This window comes from Petromyzon marinus, unplaced genomic scaffold (assembly GCF_048934315.1).
Source record: "Petromyzon marinus isolate PM22_M1 ecotype Great Lakes invasive population unplaced genomic scaffold, UKy_Petmar_22M1.pri1.0 PM_G_Scaffold_67, whole genome shotgun sequence".
In the NCBI taxonomy this organism is placed as follows: Eukaryota; Metazoa; Chordata; class Hyperoartia; order Petromyzontiformes; family Petromyzontidae; genus Petromyzon; species Petromyzon marinus.
The window spans coordinates 669,593-691,169 of NW_027423021.1; the positions used below are offsets into that span (position 1 = coordinate 669,593).

Here is a 21,577-nt window from a genome sequence, read left to right on the forward strand (position 1 = left end):
GCTGTGTCGTAAAACCCGCCACCACCTGACGCAGCCAATTAGTCAGGTTTAGTGTCACGTAAACAAACGTGCCAATTAGTTACTAGTTTATAGTGTACTGTACAGTGTAGTGTATAGTGTAGTGGACAGTGCAGTGTAATGTACAGTGTTGTGTGTAGTGTAGTGTACAGTGTGGTGTGTAGTGTACAGTGTAGTATGCTTGTTCAGTACGAACCGGTAGTGTGTTGTAGAGTAAAACCACGACAACCTTCACAATTCAAGTACCTGGTGACACCTCACCGCTAATTACAACCACCACCGGCATCATCATCGGGCCTGATGATGATGATGCTGCTGCTGGCTGTTGTTTCGAGTTCTGTGCCTTGTGAGTTTTTCTCCCCACCCTGCGTGATCTTCTCGTTCCCCGGCGAACGAGCGAGGGGGGAACGCCCCAGGCCTGGTCCCCAAGCCTGATATTGTCTCTGCCGAGTGCAGGTAGCCACCGCCGCTGCCGCCACCACCGCCGACACCACCGCCGCCACCGCCGCTGCCACCGCCACCACTGCCGCCGCCACCACCGCGGTGGAGCAGAAATCGGAACTTTAGGACCTCGTCCCCGCCCCCGGTTGACACCGCCGGATGAAAGCCGCTCCCCAAGTCGTCGCCACACCAATCACACCGCGCGGTGGTTAGGAGATTTCGACCACCTCGCCTGGCACGCGGGAGGTCGTGGGTTCCATCCCGACCCCTGACGATGCCTGCCGCCGCTGGATATTTCTGAGTTTGACCCATAGACTCACCACACAGAGACCCATAGACTCACCACACAGAGACCCATAGACTCACCACACAGAGACCCATAGACTCATCACACAGAGACCCACAGACTCATCACACAGAGACCCATAGACTCATCACACAGAGACCCATAGACTCATCACACAGAGACCCATAGACTCATCACACAGAGACCCATAGACTCACCACACAGAGACCCATAGACTCATCACACAGAGACCCACAGACTCACCACACAGAGACCCATAAACTCATCACACAGAGACCCATAGACTCATCACACAGAGACCCACAGACTCATCACACAGAGACCCATCACACAGAGACCCATAGACTCATCACACAGAGACCCACAGACTCACCACATAGAGACCCAAAGACTCACCACAGAGAGACCCATAGACTCACCACACAGAGACCCAAAGACTCATCACACAGAGACCGACAGACTCACCACACAGAGACCCACAGACTCATCACACAGAGACGCACAGACTCACCACACAGAGACCCAAAGACTCACCACACAGAGACCCACAGACTCACCACACAGAGACCCACAGACTCACCACACAGAGACCCAAAGACTCACCAGACTCGCACAACTTTATCGATGGCCCGGTGGGTGGTGAGGCTGTGCGTGCGTTGTTGGGGCGCGTCCACAATGCATCTTCCAGAATGATCCGAGAGAGTCGACAGAGAATCGTCGTCCGTTCGACTCGCCCCCACCCAGGGGGGGGTGGGGTGGGGGCGCTTTGCGCGTCACGGTTCTGTTTGATGTCGCCACGTGCCCCGGCGTTGGTTGTGGGTCACGTGGTCTGTCGTGGCCTCGTCCCCTCTCTCCCTGCCTGCCTGCCCCCAGACTGAAGGGGGCCTGGCAGCTGTTTCGTTGTTTGCTGGAGACATCGCGGTGGTGGTGGTGGTGGTGACGATAATAAAGGTGGCGAGTTCACTTACCTGGGCTGGAACTCCTCCTCCTCCTCTTAACAGGTGGACGCGTGATGTTGTGCACGGGACTTGAACTAAAAACGAAACGTTTTATTTTTACTGGGTAAGGCCCTCGTTGAGATGCGGCGTAGCTCTTTCAGAAGGCCCTGACCTGACCATTACAAATGATAGCTCTAGCAATTTGGTTTATTATTATCGTCGTCGTCATCATCACGTGGACCTTTAGAGCAGTTGACAAATACTCGACAACTCATGTTTCTCAAATGTGGAGGGGAAAACCAGAGGGCCCGGAAAAAAAATCCACGCGACAAAAGGGACAGAGACAAAGTCTATACAGCAGCAGCAGCAGCGGGCATCAGGGTCGGCATGGAACCCACGACACCCAGACCCAGGGCTTGAACGCAGGGTGTCAGTGTCTCTGACACGGCCATTATGAACCCACTGAGAGAGAGAAACCCAGACCCAGGGCTTGAACCTAGGGTCTCAGTGTCTCTGACATGGCCATTATGAACCCACTGAGAGAGACACCCAGACCCAGGGCTTGAACCCAGGATGTCAGTGTCTCTGACACGGCCATTATGAACCCACTGAGAGAGAGAGACACCCAGACCCAGGGCTTGAACCCAGGGTGTCAGTGTCTCTGACACGGCCATTATGAACCCACTGAGAGAGACACCCAGACCCAGGGCTTGAACCCAGGGTCTCAGTGCCTCTGACATTATGAACCCACTGAGAGAGACACCCAGACCCAGGGCTTGAACCCAGGGTGTCAGTGTCTCTGACTCGGCCATTATGAACCCACTGAGAGACACCCAGACCCAGGGCTTGAACCCAGGGTGTCAGTGTCTCTGACACGGCCATTATGAACCCACTGAGAGAGAGACACCCAGACCCAGGGCTTGAACCCAGGGTGTCAGTGTCTCTGACACGGCCATTATGAACCCACTGACTGATGTATTTATTACAGATGTTTACATCTCTCATCTATGAACTCCCAAAGTGAAAACACCAAAAACTCCCCAACAACAACAACAACGCTTTGTTTTAATCATCCCAACAAACACACGCCTGTCTCTGCGTGTGTCTATGTGTGTGTCTGTATCGGTGTGTGTGTGTGTGTCTCTGCGTGTGTCTGTGTGTATCTGTGTTTATGTGTCTGTATCGGTGTCTGTCTCTGCATGTGTCTGTGTGTGTGTCTATGTCTCTGCGTGTGTGTTTATGTGTCTCTGCGTGTGTGTCTGTGTCTCTGCATGTGTGTCTGTCTCTGCGCATGTGTGTCACTGTGTCTGTGTGACTGCCAAGTTGTCCTTATTTTCGTTGCCTTCTGATACGCCCAGCAGAGACACTTGCTGCACACACTCACCGGGTCGCAAAAAGACAAAGATCCCCCGTGTAGCCTTAACAGACCGTTGGGGCAAGTGCTGTTAGCGAGCACCTATGAAGGCCGGCATGGCACACGAAGGGGGTGGGTGGCCAACACCACGCCCGGCCGCCTTTGTCTCCCCAGTGGCGATGTTTACACACCAGGAACTCATTTGAGGCGGAGTCGACCTAGGGGAGGCCCTGGACCGATTCAAATAATCGTCACCGATGTTGGATGCGAGTGGGAATCGAACTTGGGTCGTCAGGTTCGTGGTGCAGCGTAGCGCTAACTGCTACACTTCAGATCTCCAAACACAACCGCCATTCGCCACTAAGTGGCCGTGACGTTACCACGGCGATTGTGCCAGGCTGTGTGCACGTTAAGGCCACGTGAAGTGCCGAACGGAAGTTACGGAGGGCGCCTGCCTCCAACTGCCCAGTAGCAGATTCCTACACGAGCCTCCGCCACAGAGACCAATTGAGACACTCAGCTCCAAATCCAACAGCACTCCGTCTCTTCTCGTAATGCCGGTCGACCGATTCTGAGCGAGACCTCTGCTGTCAAACCAGAGCCGGTCATGAGCACACTGCCCAGGTATGGAAAACTCTCCACTCTCTCAACATCTGCTTCATCAACAACGGGGGGTGGAGTGTTTGGTGGCACAAAATACCCATGCAGGTTTTGATTTAAAGCTTTCGTGACTGCAAGGATTCATCTTCTTTGGTTCTTTCGGTAAAGTCACGTAGAATGAGAACAAAATAATAAATTGATAAAATAAAATAACACAATAAAATTCTCACGACGTTTCGGCCACAACACAAGCGGCCTTCATCAGGTGAAGGGACGAGACTGTCTGGAGGACAGCGCTGGAGCGAACACAGCCAAGCTCAGACTGCGACCTTTAAGTTGTGTGAGAAGAAACAGAGTGCCTTGACAAAGGAATTAGCATAGAATTTAGCATTGAAATAGCTGAGTGATTAGCTTGTGACTTGTCACAGAAATGGCTATGTTAAAGTCAAAGCATACACATTCAGAGACGCACCTAGTACAAATCAAACAGGAGAATTTAGCATCGAAATAACTGAGGGATTAGCTTGTGACTGGTCATAGAAATATTTATGTTAAAGCCTACACATCTACAGAGGCACCTAGTACAAATCAAACAGGAGAATTAAGCATTGAAATAACTGAGTGATTAGCTTGTGACTGGTCACAGAAATGGCTATGTTAAAGTCAAAGCCTACACATCTGAGCTATTAACAGTAACTGAGTATACACTACACTATATAATGAATGCTATATAGTAAACCAATAAAAAACTAAAATATAAATTACCTCAATGTTATCAATAAACTCTATATATTCTCCAATCAGCTAAGCTACCAACAATAAGTCGTTATATATCACAATGCTATATGGCAAAAAAATGGGTGGATTCTTACCCTCAACTTTAGCACCACGCATAGCTACGAGCCCCGTTCAGATGGACGAGTTCATCCATGGTTGGAATGGAGGAGGGGGAGAGAGACAGCTGCGAGGCGCTGTTATACTCCATGTTGTAAACCATACCATTAACCGTGGTGTGAGAGGTATTAAGAGTCAATGCCAGCGAAAGAGCTGCAGTCTGAAGGTCATCATAAAATACAATTAATTAAGAACGGAAATGGTTTAAACATCTTTCCAATGGTTACTAAGCCAGAATCCATCTTCTCGGTTGAAATTGTCTCTGTGCTTTTCAATGCTAAATTCTCCTGTTTGATTTGTACTAGGTGCATCTGTAGATGTGTAGGCTTTGACTTTACCATAACTATTTCTTTGACCAGTCACAAGCTAATCCCTCAGTTATTTCAATACTAAATTCTCTTGTTTGATTTGCACTAGGTGCCTCTGTGAATGTGTATGCTTTGACTTTAACATAGCCATTTCTGTGACAAGTCACAAGCTAATCACTCAGCTATTTCAATGCTAAATTCTATGCTAATTCCTTTGTCAAGGGGTGCCTCTGTGGATGTGTATGCTTTGACTTTAACATAGCCATTTCTGTGACCAGTCACAAGCTAATCACTCAGCTTTTTCAATGCTAAATTCTATGCTAATTCCTTTGTCAAGGCACTCTGTTTCTTATAACACAGCTTAAAGGTCGCGGTCTGAGCTTGGCTGTGTTCGCTCCAGCGCTGTCCTCCAGACAGTCTCGTCCCTTCACCTGATGAAGGCCGCTTGTGTTGTGACCGAAACGTCATGAGAATTTTATTGTGTTATTTTATTTTATCAATTTATTATTTTGTTCTCATTCTACGTGACTTTACCGAAAGAACCAAAGAATGAACCCAGGCAGGTGCTTAGTTTTGGTGGGGCTGATGGTAATTCCTCCGGTACAGCCATTGAAGGTTTCACGAACTACATGGCCGAAATAGATGTTAAATAATGTGGGAACCAGAGGACATCCCTGTCGCACCCCAAGGTGAATAGGGAATGGCTCTAACTCCCAGCCACGTAGTTTTACCCGGGCCAGCCCACCATCATGAAGGTGCTTAATGGTCGTGAGCAGAGAGTCCAATAGCACGAAGAACAAAGCCAGAGCCCAAGCCTACTGATGGTGCCACCCCTCATGGTGGCAGGAGCCAGCGCCAGTCTACCGGACCTCCCAAATACGGCAGAGATGCAGGCAGTGCCGGGCCACCTTCCGATAGGGGAGTGGCAGCCTCTCCTCCGCAGCGAGCGTTCGAACATTCCACGTGGCCAGCCAGGAGATTGAATCTCTACCCTCGGGGCTCCTCCAGAAACAACGTAAAGCCACTACGTGTGGCAACGTGGCATGTTCGAATGCTCACTGCGGAGGAGAGGCTGCCACTCCTCTGTCGGGTGTTGGACCGGTACTGCCTGGATTTCTGCGGCATTCAGGAGGTCCGGTGGACCGGCTCTGGCTCCTGCCACAATGAGGGGTGGACAGTCCTCTACTCGGGGCAGGAGACTGCCAAACAACAGGGTGTGGCTCTTCTTTTGAACAAAAGAATGAAGGGGGCGTGGGAGCGTGGGGGTGAGGTGTGGGAAGCTCTAATCCCCAGGCTACTTTGGGCTCGCCTTCCCATCAACTGGAGGCGAGGAGTGGTGGTCGTGGTTACTTATGCCCCCACCGAAGATGAACATCCGTGGAGGGATGCAGGCAAAGCCGATGAGTCAGATGCCTTCTATGACCTCCTGTAACAGGTGCTGGCTAAAGTGGCCCCTCGGGATAGAGTCATCTTGTTGGGTACTTCAATGCCCGAGTTGGTCATGATGCTGGTACCTGGTCTGGAGTGATTGCAGGGCATGGGTCAGATCAGCTCAATAACAACGGTAGGAGGCTGCTAGATTTTTGTGCAGTCAATGGGCTTGTAATTACCAACACGCTGTTCCGGCATTGGCGCATCCACACAACATCATGGATGCATGCCGGGTCCAAGCAAGAACATCTGCTGGACTACATAGTGACGGATCAGCGGATGCGAGCCCATGTCCTTGACACCAGGACCTACCGTGGAGCTGATCTGCCCTCTGACCATCGACTAGTCATCTGTAAGATGCGCCTGCCATTCTTCCACTCCGGTGGTGGGTGTACACCCAGGACCCCATTCCAACATAAAGTGGCCTGGTCTCAATTATCTGATGAAAGTTGCAAGCGAGAATTTCATCATCGCTTGCGGCTGGGATTGGCATCGTCCCAGACTCCTCCTGATGTCGAGGGTAAATGGGCGAGGTTTAGGACTGTGACTCATGCAGCTGCAATGGCTGCTTTGGGTACGCGGTCCAGACCTCCCCAGAGACCCTGGCTGACAGAGGAGGTGTTCAGGATGGTTGAGAAAAAGCGACAGGCCCACTGTCATCGGCTACAGAATCCCACGTCAGAGAATGAGGAGGCTTACCGCAGCCTTCGCTCGGAGGTTCGGAGAGCCGTGAGGCGCTGCAAGGATGGGTGGTGGTCGCGGGTTGCTGAGGAGATGGAGTCTGCCTCAGTGGCCCCTGCAGCACCACACCTATTACCATCATTAGGGGAAAAAACGGTGATCCAATCTCCGACCCCCAGGAACAGGTTCGCAGATTTGCTGAGCATTTCTGTGAGGTCCTGGGGGAGGGAAAATCCCTCAGCCAGGAAAACATCGTGGCACAAAGTGAGGATGACCCTGCTGAGGCTGCGGTGCCTCAAATATTGGAAGAAGTCACCCCCTGTGAGTGGCTGGCTGAGGTGCCATCTGCTGAGGAAGTATTGAAGGCAATCCGGAGTCTGAGACCAGGAAAGGCAGCGGGCAGAGATGATCTCCCAAGCGAAATGCTGAGGGAGGGTGGCGTTTGTGCACAGACTGCCCTATATGACATCATAACAACAGTCTGGACCACCGGACGGGTTCCACAGGATTGGAAGGATGCCCTGATGGTCCCCCTTTTTAAGAAGGGGGACCGCACAGACTGTAACAACTACAGGGGCATCTCACTCCTCAGTGTGCCGGGAAAGGTCCTGGCAAGGATTATTCAGCATCGCCTTGCCAGGCACGCTGAGGAGAGGCTTGCGGAGCCCCAATGCGGTTTCAGGAAAGGGCGGTCCTGCACAGATGCCATATTTTCTGTCCGTCTGCTACAGCAGAGGTGTAGGGAATTCCAACAAGACCTACATCTCTGCTTTATTGACCTGGTCAAGGCCTATGATACCATCAGTAGGCCTGGGCTCTGGGTCGTTCTTCGTGCTTTTGGAGTACCTGACCCTCTGCTCACGATCATTAAGGACCTTCATGATGGTGAGCGGGCCCGGGTAAAACTACGTGGCCGGGAGTCAGAGCCATTCCCTGTACACCTTGGGGTGCGACAAGGATGTCCTCTGGCTCCCACATTATTTAACATCTATTTTGACCACGTAGTTCGTGAAGCCTTCAAAAGCTGTACCGGGGGAATCTCCATATGGTACAGATATAATGGGAGGCTAATCGATGCCCGGGTGCGGTCAAGGGATGGCTCCCTATTGCTCAACCACGTTATGTATGCTGATGATTTGGTAATAGCTGCTCAGTCAGAGGAGGAGTTGGAGACGCTGCTGCTGAGACTGGAGCGTGCCACTAAGAGGTGGGGCCTTACCATCAGCCCCACCAAAACTAAGCACCTGCCTGGGTATTTTGTACCATCGGACACTCCACCCCCACAACTCCCAATCGGTGATGGGGCAGTTGTGGAGAGAGTGGAGAGTTTCCCATACCTGGGCAGTGTGCTTATGACTGGCTCCAGTTTAACAGCAGAGGTCTCACTCCGAATCAGTCGAGCGGCAATATCTTTTCATCGGTTGCGTAACGCTGTGTGGAAGCTACCTGGTCTGTCGCTCCGCACTAAGCTTCAGGTCTTCTCGGCCACGGTCATTCCCCCCCTTCTCTACGCTTGCGAAACGTGGACCCCCCTAATGGAACATCTTTGCCGGTTAGAAACATTTAGGCTGGCCTGCCTACGATCCATCCTGGGTTTAACCAGACTGGATTGTGTGAGGAGCTCACAAATCCTAGAAAGATCTGGGCAGGTTCCCATCGGTGAGCTCCTCCGGCAGGCAAGGCTGCGATGGCTGGGTCATGTAGCCCGCATGCCCAGCCACCGCATGCCGAAACAGCTTTTGTTTGGCCGGATTGAGGGGGCTAAGCGGGCGCGGCACGGGCTAGAGAAGAGATGGAGTGATGTGGTACAGGAGGACGTGGAGCTGAGTGGACTTGCCGGTGACTGGTACCAGCGGTGTCAAGATCGGCCTCTGTGGAGGAGGCTCGTGAAGGACGCTACTGGGCAGTTGGAGGCAGTCGCCCTCCAACAACAACGGAGGGCGGAGAAGCGACGCTCAGAACAACGAGCGGAGCGCCGGGTGGCTAAAGCACAGCAGGTTGGCACAGTAGGGGGCACAGGTGGTGCATCAGCCAGTCATCTCAGTCAGTCGACCCGTGGCACCTGGGTCTGCCCAGTGACCTCCTGCCAGCGGGCGTTCGACACTTCACGTGGCCTCACGGTGCACATAGCCTGGCACAAGCGTCGTGGTGACGTCACCGCCACTTAGTGGCAAATGGCGGTTGTTGTTGTATGTATATATGTGCGTATGTATATATGTGTATGTATATATGTGTATGTATATATGTGTGTGGGGAGCGGTAGTGTAGTGGTTAGCGCGCTGCGCTATGAACCTGGCGACCCGGGTTCGATTCCCGCTCACGGCCAACAGAAGTGACGATTATCTGAACCGGTCCTGGGCCTCCCCTAGGTCGACTCAGCCTCAAATGAATACCTGGTGCGGTGTGTAAACATCGCCACTGGGAGACAAAGGCGGTCGGGCGTGGTGCTGGCCACCCACCCCCTCGTGTACCGTTGCGGCCTTCATAGGTGCTCGCTAACAGCACTTGCCCCTACAGTCTGTTAAGGCTATACGGGGGATGTTTGTTTGTTTGTATATATGTGTGTATGTTTATATGTGTATGTATTTGTGTATGTGTTCATATGTGTGTATGTATATTGTGTATGTGTTTATGTGTGTATGTATTTGTGTATGTGTTTATGTGTGTGTATGTATATTGTGTATGTGTTTATTTGTGTATGTGTTTATATGTGTGTATGTATATTGTGTATGTTTATGTGTGTATGTATTTGTGTATGTACCTGGTTCCAAGTGTGAGGGGGAGCCACGGCTGCCCCCCTCCCGTGTGGGAATGGCATCGGAGCAGGGGGTGGTGGTTATAAACCACCACACAAAGTCACCCTCCACCTCGTCCTTCTACTCAACCACCTTCCCCTCATCCTTCTCATCCACCGCCTCCTCATCCACATTCTCATCCACCTTCTCATCCACCTCCTCCTTCTCATCCACCTCCTCCTTTTCATCCACCGCCTCCTTCTCATCCACCTCATCCACCTCCTCCTTCTCATCCACCTCCTCCTTTTCATCGCCCTCCTCCTCCATCACCACCACCACCACCTCCTCCTCCTCGCCCTTTGTGGTCCCGCCACCGCCAGCGGCCACGGCAGCGCCCTGTCGCTCACGGGACAGCAAAGGCCGTGGGACGACGACGCCGCTGATGCTGCCGCCGCTCGACGTTGTCCGGTGACGGCAGTGCAGCCCGGCCTACCACCGCCATCGCCACCACCACCACCACCATCACCACCACCGCCATCACCACTACTGCCAGGAGGATTCGACTTGGTGAGGATGTTGTAGTCGAGCTGACACGCCACCTCCCGTGCTCCCTCCATGCTTGAGCTCAGAAATTCGGGGAAGATGATGGCGCCTTCTCCCACCCCGGAAACCGACACCTTATAGAGGAGGCCCACGGGCATCCCGGGCTCCGAGTGAGCGTGCAGCTCGAAGATTGGGTAGCTGATGCCGGCGGTCCGGCACAGCATCCGCAGCCGCATATCCCACGACAGCATGGCCGCCTCCGGCAGCGCCTCGAGAGCAATGGGCATGGGCCGCAGGTGGAGAGGTACCCACCACAGGCGCGTGCGTGCCCCCCAGCCCTCAAACAGGCTGTGTGCGGCTTTGCCGGTGCCCGTGCACTCCGGCTGCAGCAGGTCTGGCACCGCCGCCTCCATCTCGTCCTCGTCTTCCGTTGTCGCAGCCGCAGCCACCGTGTGCCACTCCGCCTTGATGGTCCGGCCCCATGGCCGGAAGTTGATTCGAAGGAGCTTCTTCCGGGCCATGGCGGCCGCGTGATGGCTCCCGTACTCGATGAACGCGTAGCCTCGGTTGAGGGTTTTGTCCCAGCGACAAACGCTCATCTTGACGTCCACCACGCCCTCCGTGGCACCGCTCATCGCCATCATCACCTCCGCTCGCTTCTTGTTCTTTGGCAGCCCCCCAATGAAGAGGCGGCGATTGTCCACGCTGATGCAGACTGCAATGCGGCGTCCGGGACGGATCTCTACCTTGTCGAGTTTCTTGATGGCACCCGTGGCTTGGGCGAGCGTGGCGTAGGTAGCGAACGCATAGCCGCGGGTCTCTCCGCTATAATCCATCATGAGGCGGAGCTGGTAGAGCTTCCCCACCGTCTCCAGCACGGGCACCAGCTCATCCTCGTAGAGGTCGCGCGGGATCCTCCCCAGAAACACCTCGCAGCCATGGGCGGGAGGGGGCCCCTGCCAGTCAGGCGGTGGTCCGAACTTCCTCTGTCCGTTCTCCTGGACAATGTTGTACCCCGTGCGCAACATGAGGTCCAGCAGGACCTTCATGCAGGCCATGCCGAGCACCGGTGGTTTGGCTACTACGGTGGTGCTGGGGCAGCGGCTTGGGGCCCGGTGGAGCCCTTGACACTCTGCGCGGTCGCCTCGTGCCGACAAAGCCACGGGGGGAATCAGCTCCTGAAAAGCCAAATCCCCGGCAGGAACTCGCTCGGCCCAAACCTACAGGCCAACAGTGAAGAGAGGAAGAGAGAGAGAGTGGAGACGGATGGAGAAGGAGAGACGCGTTTGTTCGGTCCATGGGCCTAAATGTGGCGTTAGCGTAGCCTGTGCAGTATGCATACAGCGCTTTTGTCAATCCACTGCTGGATGAAGCCCTCCCCCACATTGCGCAGAGGAAACAAGAAACACAAACACACACGGTTCCCGGCATGCGTTTGTTTGTCCACGGAAATGTTCACCGAGCGATGATTTTGCGTTTCGAGCGGCGCTCACGAGGCGGCGTTTGACTTCGCGTGGTGAACTTCGCCCGTGATGACGTCACTGGGCACGACAGGAGAGGTCGGCACTGACTTTTAGCGCCGGTTTATTTCTCCCCATCCAATAGTCCAAGAGACGCTTCAAAATGAGACCGTTTTGCCGGTATCAAAGTATGACAAAATAAGAATAGATTTGATCCTTTTTTGGCAACAAAACGGGTGTTTAGATGTTCAAACACCAACCAGAAACCTTCTTCAATGAATCTTAAGATCTGTTTTATTGCCAGAAAGGATACAACCTATTCTTATTTTTCCATAGCCCATGAGATGTCTCCTTTGTCGGTACCACGTGAGGTGGCCTAAATTGAGCAGTTGCAATTTCTCTACGTGGCCAGTGATAAACAAATTCAATGAGTGAGACTATCAAGTAATTTACTTTCATTTTCCATTCAAATAAATGGGTACGACTGAAGTTTTGCTAACTTAGGTGGTACCGAGTTCTGCTCTGGACCATGAGTGGGCCGTTTAATCAATTGTGGCCAGTTTTCAACATTGTATGGTCCCTAACAGCAACAGAGCTGTTGTATTACAATTGTGTTCATATTGGATCATCTTTACAACAGAGCAGACATGCAGACAGATCTTAATGCTTAATGCTTTCAAACCCTCGTTGTTAAAATGTGAGTTTACTTGCAAATGGAATCACAGTCCCAAATCATGACCGCAGAATGGTTGGAGCGAGTTGTTGGGGAGGGTGGTGGGTCGGGGGTTGAATTGCCATCATCAAAGCAGCACACGCCCCACCTTATGAACCACACAGAGTAATCACGCGAGCCAGACGTTGTATAGAAATGAGTATTGTTGTTAGTGTAGCGTTCACCAAAACGATCCAGGATATATTTTATTTCGTCACGCCATTCATATTCAGATATTCATTTTGCTTGTGTTTCAGAGTGGGCCGATTCATCTTTGATCTCATGAAGATGCGAAATCGCAAATAGGTTTTGATCAAGTTGCTAAAAGGATACGATTTTTAAATGGATATTTTAAATCAATGGAGTGCATGTTTTACAATTCACGCAGCTCAATAACGAAATAAATAATATCGCATGGTTTTAATTAAGTAAAATATTTTATATATATCAGAATTTATAAATGTGTCATGAATTAGGGTGATGACTTTGCTTTGACCATCTCTTAAATAACCGCAGTTATAATTAGAGCTGGGATATCATCATATTTCTCAAGTCGTCGATCACTCAACCAAATATATCGGTTTCATTACTCGACAAATTGGATAACAATTAGCTTTTTTTTAAATTTGTCCGCATATGTGCCACTGGATGGGAGGTTATGGGCGCGGCATAATCAGTTGTATCATGCTGGGCGTGGCTTGTAAGGGGTTTCCTACCTTCGGGAAGCATGACGCTGAAACGGTCGCTGTTTTTTAATCCACCCGAGTTACTGACCACACGTTCCTCTGGTTAAGGAACCTTCACGCAAACTGCGGTCACCCTCGCAGTGCCTTTTGGTTCAGCCACCGAACAAAGACGGTCACGGTGTCGCACGCTGTCAGGTGTGTTTCTGCAGCCGCCTGGAATATTTTTTATTACTATATTAGGAAGCCACTGGAGCTATGCACATTCACATCTAGATTTCAAACTCATTTCTTTAGAACTGCTTTTTGTGTTCTTAGCTCTTTCGGTAAAGTCACGTTGAACGGAAACAATAAAATAATAAAATATATAAAACACAATAAAAATTCTCAAGACGTTTCGACCATAACACAAACGGTCATCATGATTTGTATTGTTATATATATTTAATTATTTTATTGCTTCCCTTCAACGTGACTTTACCGAAAGAGCTAAGAATATGAATTACTGCAGTCACGAAAGCTTTAAATCAAAATTTAACTGCTTTGTGTTTAGTCTTTCGTCCTTCCCCCACATCTCTGATTGGCACGGTTAACTACCGTACAGCGTGAAAGAAGTTCAACAACATACATGCACACAAAAGTTATAAGTTTGGTCAATTCACTTAATCGACTAATCATATCAGCTCCTAGCTATATTGCACTCTTTGTAGGTGAGTAGGTCGGTAGCTGCGCTACTGTTGTGACATTGCCTACACGATTAACTCTGCCGTGGCGAATAGCGCGAGTGGTGTGTGTGTGTGTGTGATAATTATACATGACGACAGTGGTGTGGCTTGTACAGAATAAGTTAACACGATTTTTAATTTAGAGAGCATCTACATGCAACCGAATCTCACGACGCTATACCACAACAGACGCGTGCACCTAACCGGTAACAACGAGGCGTGATATTTGTCCGGTATTTTAAGAGAGAGACGGCCATAGGCAGAGAAGAGGAGGAAATGTATTTAGCTTGGACGTGGAGAGATGGTTGAGGGAAGTAAGTTCCAGATCTTGGAGGCAGCAAGAAGGCGAGGCAAATGACGAATCGAGGGTTGACCTCTACACAAGGAGAAGGTCAACTCGCCGCTTCGATCAAAAAGCTTTGGCTCCTGCAGCGCAGAGCGCACGGAGGCGGTGCCTGGTGTAAGAGGGGAGATGAGGCTTGCACGTTGGAACCGGCGACAGTTCAATCCATATTCAGAGACGTTCAATTTGTGTAGAGGATACATCACGTGAGAGCCCGGAGTGCAGCGGAGGGGGGCGAGGCTGATTCATTCGGCCTCAGAGGAACGCCGTGACCCTCAACCGGTCCGTCATCAGTCTCAGCCGTGGTCTATCCGCTGCGGGGTGAAGGGCACCCCCCTCGTGAGGCGTTCACGGTACTGCAAGGGCCACGTCACACTTCACTCCTGCGTCACGAAGCGATCCCGTAGCTCCGTCTCTACACGGGTTAGGCCAGACGTGGGCAAAGCACGGCCCGTTGGGCACTTCACTCCTGCGTCACGAAGCGATCCCGTAGCTCTGTCTCTACACGGGTTAGGCCAGACGTGGGCAAAGCACGGCCCGTTGGGCTTTTTAATCCGGCCTGCCGAACTTGTCCAAATATTGTTATTATTGTTGTTAAATTAAATTTTACCTTTCTCCTGTAATGCCCCCGTTTCCCAGATTACACGGCGCACTTTGACCGGGAGTGTGGTAATTGTTTTGGGCGCAGGCCTCAGACGTTTTCGTGATGTTTGATCAGTCACGTTACGACACGTTTTTGAATGGTTCATGTTCGTGCAATTTGTTAAATTGCCTTGCAAATAAATGCTTTGCTACGTTTTAAAGGCCAAATCCTTTAACGTAATGATTTTTGACACCGTCATTTATATTAGTTCACACAAACGCTCCATCCACCACCATCACCACCACCATCACCACCACCAGCATCACCACCACCATCACCACCACCAGCATCACCACCAACATCACCACCACAAACATCACCATCACCAACATCACCACCACCAACAGCACCATCACCACCACCAACATCACCATCACCACCACCAACATCACCACCACCACCAACATCACCACCACCACCAACATCACCACCACCAACATCACCACCACCAACATCACCACCACCACCACCACCAACATCACCACCACTAACATCCCCACCACCACCAACATCACCACCAACATCACCACCAACATCACCACCACCATCACCAACATCACCACCAACATCCCCACCACCACCATCACCACCAACATCACCACCATCACCACCACCACCAACATCACCACCACCACCACCAACACCACCACCACCAACATCACCACCAACATCCCCACCACCACCAACACCACCACCAACATCACCACCACCACCAACATCACCACCAACATCACCACCACTAACATTCCCACCACCACCAACATCACCACCACCACCAACATCACCACCAACATCACCACCACCATCACCACCATCACCAACATCACCACCAACATCCCCACCACCACCAACATCACCACCAACATCACCACCACCAACATCACCACCACCACCAACACCACCAACATCACCACCAACATCCCCACCACCACCAACACCACCACCAACATCACCACCACCAACATCACCACCATCACCACCACCATCACCACCACCAACATCACCACCAACATCACCATCACCACCATCACCACCACCATCATCACCACCACCATCATCACCACCACCATCACCACCACCACCATCAACATCACCACCATCACCACCACCATCACCACCACCAACATCACCATCACCACCACCACCAACATCACCACCACCACCAACATCACCACCACCACCATCACCACCACCACCACCAACATCACCACCACCACCATCAAAGACAAACTATAGAGATGCCCCCCCCCCCCCACCGTACGAGCCCTGGAACGAGACCCTTGGGGGGCAAGCCGCTGTTCAGTCTCCAGCAGCAGCAGCCGCCGCGTGGCGCACGATGGGGTGACCAAGCGCCTGAGCGCGCGGCCGCCTTTGTCTCCCCAGGGAGCCCCAGGCGGCCAACATCGCCACCCTGGGCCGGGTGAGCAATCTAGCCGAGACCGGCGAGCCTCCCGGGGACCAGGCCTCACTACGGCACTTACCGGCGCAAAGCTCCGTAGGTGTCTGGGGGAGGGGTCTTGATGAGGTTACACACTAAAACTATTTCCTAGTGCGCTGGTGGAAGAGGAGGTCGCTTATGTCCGACGTTCCGTGTCACTACCACGGACGGGTGACCGCGCGCGTGCCTGTGATCACGTCAGAGGCCTTAGCTTGACGCTTTCAGAAAACGTAGCGCGGATAGGCGATCACGTGGGGGAGGGCGAGGCTCAGATTCCGTAGAACTGATAAGCACTGCCCGTAGACCCAGCACTGCCCATAGACTCATCACTGCCCATTCGCTAGGAGAAAACCCAATAAGCTGAAATAGAAACCGAATAAACTTAGAAAGAAACCTGCGAAACGTAAAAAGCTATTGAATGCATGGTTGTGTGTGCTGCTTTGCATTGTCGTAGCTACGTATGCAGTCTGCAAGTTTTTTTTTATGTGGGCACGTGCAAATATTGTCTGGGTACATGAAAATATTTCTTTGAAAATGTGTCCTAGACAGTATATTTGTAAGTGTGTGAGTTAATAAAAGTAGAATTGAAACATTAGCACCAATATTATTCATAATAAAGGTTCTTGGGCTAGATCGCGTTATTTATAAATGTGTCGTAACCCTCCACCACCCGACACGGCCAATCAGCAAAAAAAGTGTCACGTTGACAAAAGACAATTAGTTCACTACTTTAGCCCACCGGTGTGTTGAAGAGTGAATCCACATTTACAGTTTGAGTACGACGTTTCGCTGCTAATTACATCCAGCATCATCGGGCAATAAGTTACTCTAAAGTGCATGGCCATGGGAACGTTGGTAATGATCAGGAAAATGCCCTAACAAAACAGGAAAGTCTGAAATATGTTGGCGTGTAAATCAGCATATCAAATTAAATCCACAGAGGAGGGAAAGAAGGATCCCAAGCATGCGACACTCAAAACCAGAAGTGGCAGAGACTCGGCCGAGAGAGTGGAGATAGAGAGGAAGAGACTTTTCAGGACTTTATTTCCACTAAAAAAGTAACAAAAAGACATTACAGGAAAAAACACCTAAATTGAAAATCAATAAAACATCAAACTCTTAACAGCGGTATGTGCATGAAATACAAATGGCACTAGGATAGAGGCTGTGGAAACAAGGCGGTGCACGGACATCTCCGTGTGGAGCAAAGTTGTTCAAGGGTTTTTCAATTTTATAAAGAATCAAATGTTTTGACATCAGAATGCGATGTGAACAATATATATTTTTCTCCCGTACAAAAAGAAATGTCAAACACCTGAATTCGTTTTTTTCTTCAAGGATTCTGTTGTCGTAGCTACGTATGCAGTCTGCAAGTTTTTTTATGTGGGCACGTGCAAATATTGTCTGGGTACATGAAAATATTTCTTTGAAAATGTGTCCTAGACACTATATTTGTAAGTTAATAAAAGTAGAATTGAAACATTAGCACAATGTAGATTTGTATATTGTAGGGTAGAAATATATTTATCATAGCGATGATCTAATATTGGTTTAATACAATTTATATTTTTACTTAAAATACTTTAGCCATGCAATAGACTAAATATAATGCTTGTGTTTTTAAAGAAAATAATATATTTACCAGGATTAAAGTTGTGCGAAATATGTTATAAAATCTGAGGCTTGGAGAATTGCATGCTGGGAATTAAATTGAGACAGAAAGGGGTTAATGCATGGCTTGCAGAGCAGTCGCACGTTACAGAGATCATTGACAAAACAGAATGCGATGTGAACAATATATATTTTTCTCCACTACATTTTCAAAACGAAATGGCGTCGACATGTCAAACACCTGAATTCGTTTTTTCTTCAAGGATTCTGTTGTCGGTTTTCATTAAAGTGCAATGACAGGGTGACACCTGCTGACATCACAGGGTGACACCTGCTGACATCACAGGGTAACACCTGCTGACATGACAGGGTGACACCTGCTGACATCACAGGGTGACACCTGCTGACATGACATGGTGACACCTGCTGACATCACAGGGTGACACCTGCTGACATCACAGGGTGACACCTGCTGACATCACAGGGTAACACCTGCTGACATGACAGGGTGACACCTGCTGACATGACAGGGTGACACCTGCTGACATCACAGGGTGACACCTGCTGACTTCACAGGGTGACACCTGCTGACATGACAGGGTGACACCTGCTGACATCACAGGGTGACACCTGCTGACATCACAGGGTGACATGCTGACATCACAGGGTGACACCTGCTGACATCACAGGGTGACACCTGCTGACATCACAGGGTGACACCTGCTGGCATGACAGGGTGACACCCGCTGGCCTGGCAAGGGCTTCACGGTACGGCCACAGAGGTAACAACCAATCAGGGAAGGAGGCGCATCTGGGGCAAAGGCAACAGGTGGGGCTAGCCGAGTTACTCCGGTCACCTGCTCAAAAGGTTCCACGAGAGGGCGTGGCCGGAGGCGGGGCCTAGCCACGCCTCTGGCCACGCCCTCTCGTGTAACCTGCTCCAAGGTTCCACGAGAGGGCGTGGCCGGAGGCGGGGCCTAGCCACGCCTGGGGGGATATAAGGGGGAGGGGACCCAGAGCTCGGGCCTCGTCGGTGGGGTCCCGGGTCCTGGCGTGTCGCCGTTCGCCGACATCTCTCTCCATCGCCGTCACGCCTTTTGGTGCAGGTACAGCACGTGGCGACCGGCGGCTGGGTCACGGGGAAGGAGCCGGGTTACGCATAGAGGTCCTGGAAGAGGCAGCTGGGAGGCAGTGTCGCGGCAGGGGCTGGGCACATTCTCAGAGGATTCGCTTTGGTGAGGATGTTGTAGACGTGCTGACACGCCACCTCCCGTGCTCCCTCCTCGCTGGAGCTCAGAAATGCGGGGAAGATGCCGGTGCCTTCTCCCATCCCGGGAACTGACACCTTATAGAGGAGGCCCGCGGGCATCCCGGGCCCCGAGTAAGCGTGCAGCTCGAAGCTTGGGTAGCTGATGCCGGCGGTCCGGCACAGCATCCGCAGCCGCACCTCCCACGACAGCATGGCCGCCTCCGGCAGCGCCTCGAGAGCAATGGGCATGGGCCGCAGGTGGTGAGGTACCCACCACAGCTGCGGGCGTGCCCCCCAGCCCCCAAATTGGCTGTGTGTGGCTTTGCCGGTGCCCGTGCACTCCGGCTGCAGCAGGTCTGGCACCGCCGCCTCCATCTCCACCGCCGCGGCCGCAGCCACCCGTTCCGGGATGGCCCAGTCCACCTTGATGGTCCGGCCCCATAGCTGCAAGTTGATTCGAAGGAGTTTGCTCCGGGCTATGGCGGCCGGGCGATGGCTCCTGTACTCGATGAACGCGTAGCCTCGGTTGAGGGTTATGTCCCAGCAACAGATGCTCATTGTGACGTCCACCGCGCCCTCCGTGGCACAGCTCATCGCCATCATCACCTCCGCTCGCTTCTTGTCCTTTGGCAGCCCCCCAATGAAGAGGCGGCGATTGTCCACGCTGAAGCAGACTCCAATGCGGCGTCCAGGACGGATCTCGAATTTGTCGAGTTTCTTGACGGCATCCGTGGCTTGGGCGAGCGTCGCGTAGGTAGCGAACGCATAGCCGCGGGTCTCTCCGCTATAATCCATCATGAGGCGGAGTTGGTAGAGCTTCCCCACCATCTCCAGCACGGGCACCAGCTCATCCTCGTAGAGGTCGCGCGGGATCCTCCCCAGAAACACATCGCAGCCATGGGCGGGAGGGGGCCCCTGCCAGTCGGGCGGCGGTCCGAACTTCCTCTGTCCGTTCTCCTGGACGATGCTGTACCCCGTGCGCAACATGAGGTCCAGCAGGACCTTCATACAGGCCATGCCGAGCACCGGTGGTTTGGCTACTACGGTGGTGCTGGGGCAGCACCTTGGGGCCCGGTGGAGCCCTTGACACTCCGCGCGGTCGCCTCGTGCCGACAAAGCCACGGGGGGAATCAGCTCCTGAAAAGCCAAAACCCCGGCAGGAACTCACTCGGCCCAAACCTACAGGCCAACAGTGAAGAGAGGAAGAGAGAGAGAGAGTGGAGACGGATGGAGAAAGAGAGACGCGTTTGTTCGGTCCATGGGCCTAAATGTGACGTTAGCGTAGCCTGTGCAGTATGCATACAGCGCTTTTGTCAATCCACTGCTGGATGAAGCCCTCCCCCACATTGCGCAGAGGAAACAAGAAACACAAACTCACACGGTTCCCGGCATGCGTTTGTTTGTCCTCGGAAATGTTCACCGAGCGATGATTTTGCGTTTCGAGCGGCGTTTGACTTCGCGCGGTGAACTTCGCCCGTGATGACGTCACTGGGCACGACAGGAGAGGTCGGCACTGACTTTTAGCGCCGGTTTATTTCTCCCCATCCAATAGTCCAAGAGACGCTTCAAAATGAGACCGTTTTGCCGGTATCAAAGTATGACAAAATAAGAATAGATTTGATCCTTTTTTGGCAACAAAACGGGTGTTTAGATGTTCAAACACCAAACAGAAACCTTCTTCAATGAATCTTAAGATCTGTTTTATTGCCAGAAAGGATACAACCTATTCTTATTTTTCCATAGCCCATGAGATGTCTCCTTTGTCGGTAACACGTGAGGTGGCCTAAATTGAGCAGTTGCAATTTCTCTACGTGGCCAGTGATAAACAAATTCAATGAGTGAGACTATTAAGTAATTTACTTTCATTTTCCATTCAAATAAATGGGTACGACTGAAGTTTTGCTAACTTAGGTGGTACCGAGTTCTGCTCTGGACCATGAGTGGGCCGTTTAATCAATTGTGGCCAGTTTTCAACATTGTATGGTCCCTAACAGCAACAGAGCTGTTGTATTACAATTGTGTTCATATTGGATCATCTTTACAACAGAGCAGACATGCAGACAGATCTTAATGCTTAATGCTTTCAAACCCTCGTTGTTAAAATGTGAGTTTACTTGCAAATGGAATCACAGTCCCAAATCATGACCGCAGAATGGTTGGAGCGAGTTGTTGGGGAGGGTGGTGGGTCGGGGGTTGAACTGCCATCATCAAAGCAGCACACGCCCCACCTTATGAACCACACAGAGTAATCACGCGAGCCAGACGTTGTATAGAAATGAGTATTGTTGTTAGTGTAGCGTTCACCAAAACGATCCAGGATATATTTTATTTCGTCACGCCATTCATATTCAGATATTCATTTTGCTTGTGTTTCAGAGTGGGCCGATTCATCTTTGATCTCATGAAGATGCGAAATCGCAAATAGGTTTTGATCAAGTTGCTAAAAGGATACGATTTTTAAAT

At 51.4% G+C, this 21,577-nt stretch overlaps 1 long non-coding RNA gene and 1 pseudogene across 1 annotated transcript; both read right to left on the reverse strand.

Annotated features, from left to right (window-relative positions):
* Positions 1–13,136: 13,136 nt before the first annotated feature.
* LOC142920108 (uncharacterized) lies at positions 13,137–16,470 on the reverse strand. Its single transcript, XR_012938673.1, has 3 exons — positions 16,298–16,470; positions 14,375–14,487; positions 13,137–13,191 (listed from the first exon to the last, which is right to left on the reverse strand). It is a non-coding gene; the product is annotated as an uncharacterized LOC142920108 (long non-coding RNA).
* A 2,307-nt stretch (positions 16,471–18,777) lies between these two features.
* Positions 18,778–20,871, reverse strand: LOC142920119 (putative RNA-binding protein 46 pseudogene; annotated as a pseudogene).
* Positions 20,872–21,577: the final 706 nt, after the last annotated feature.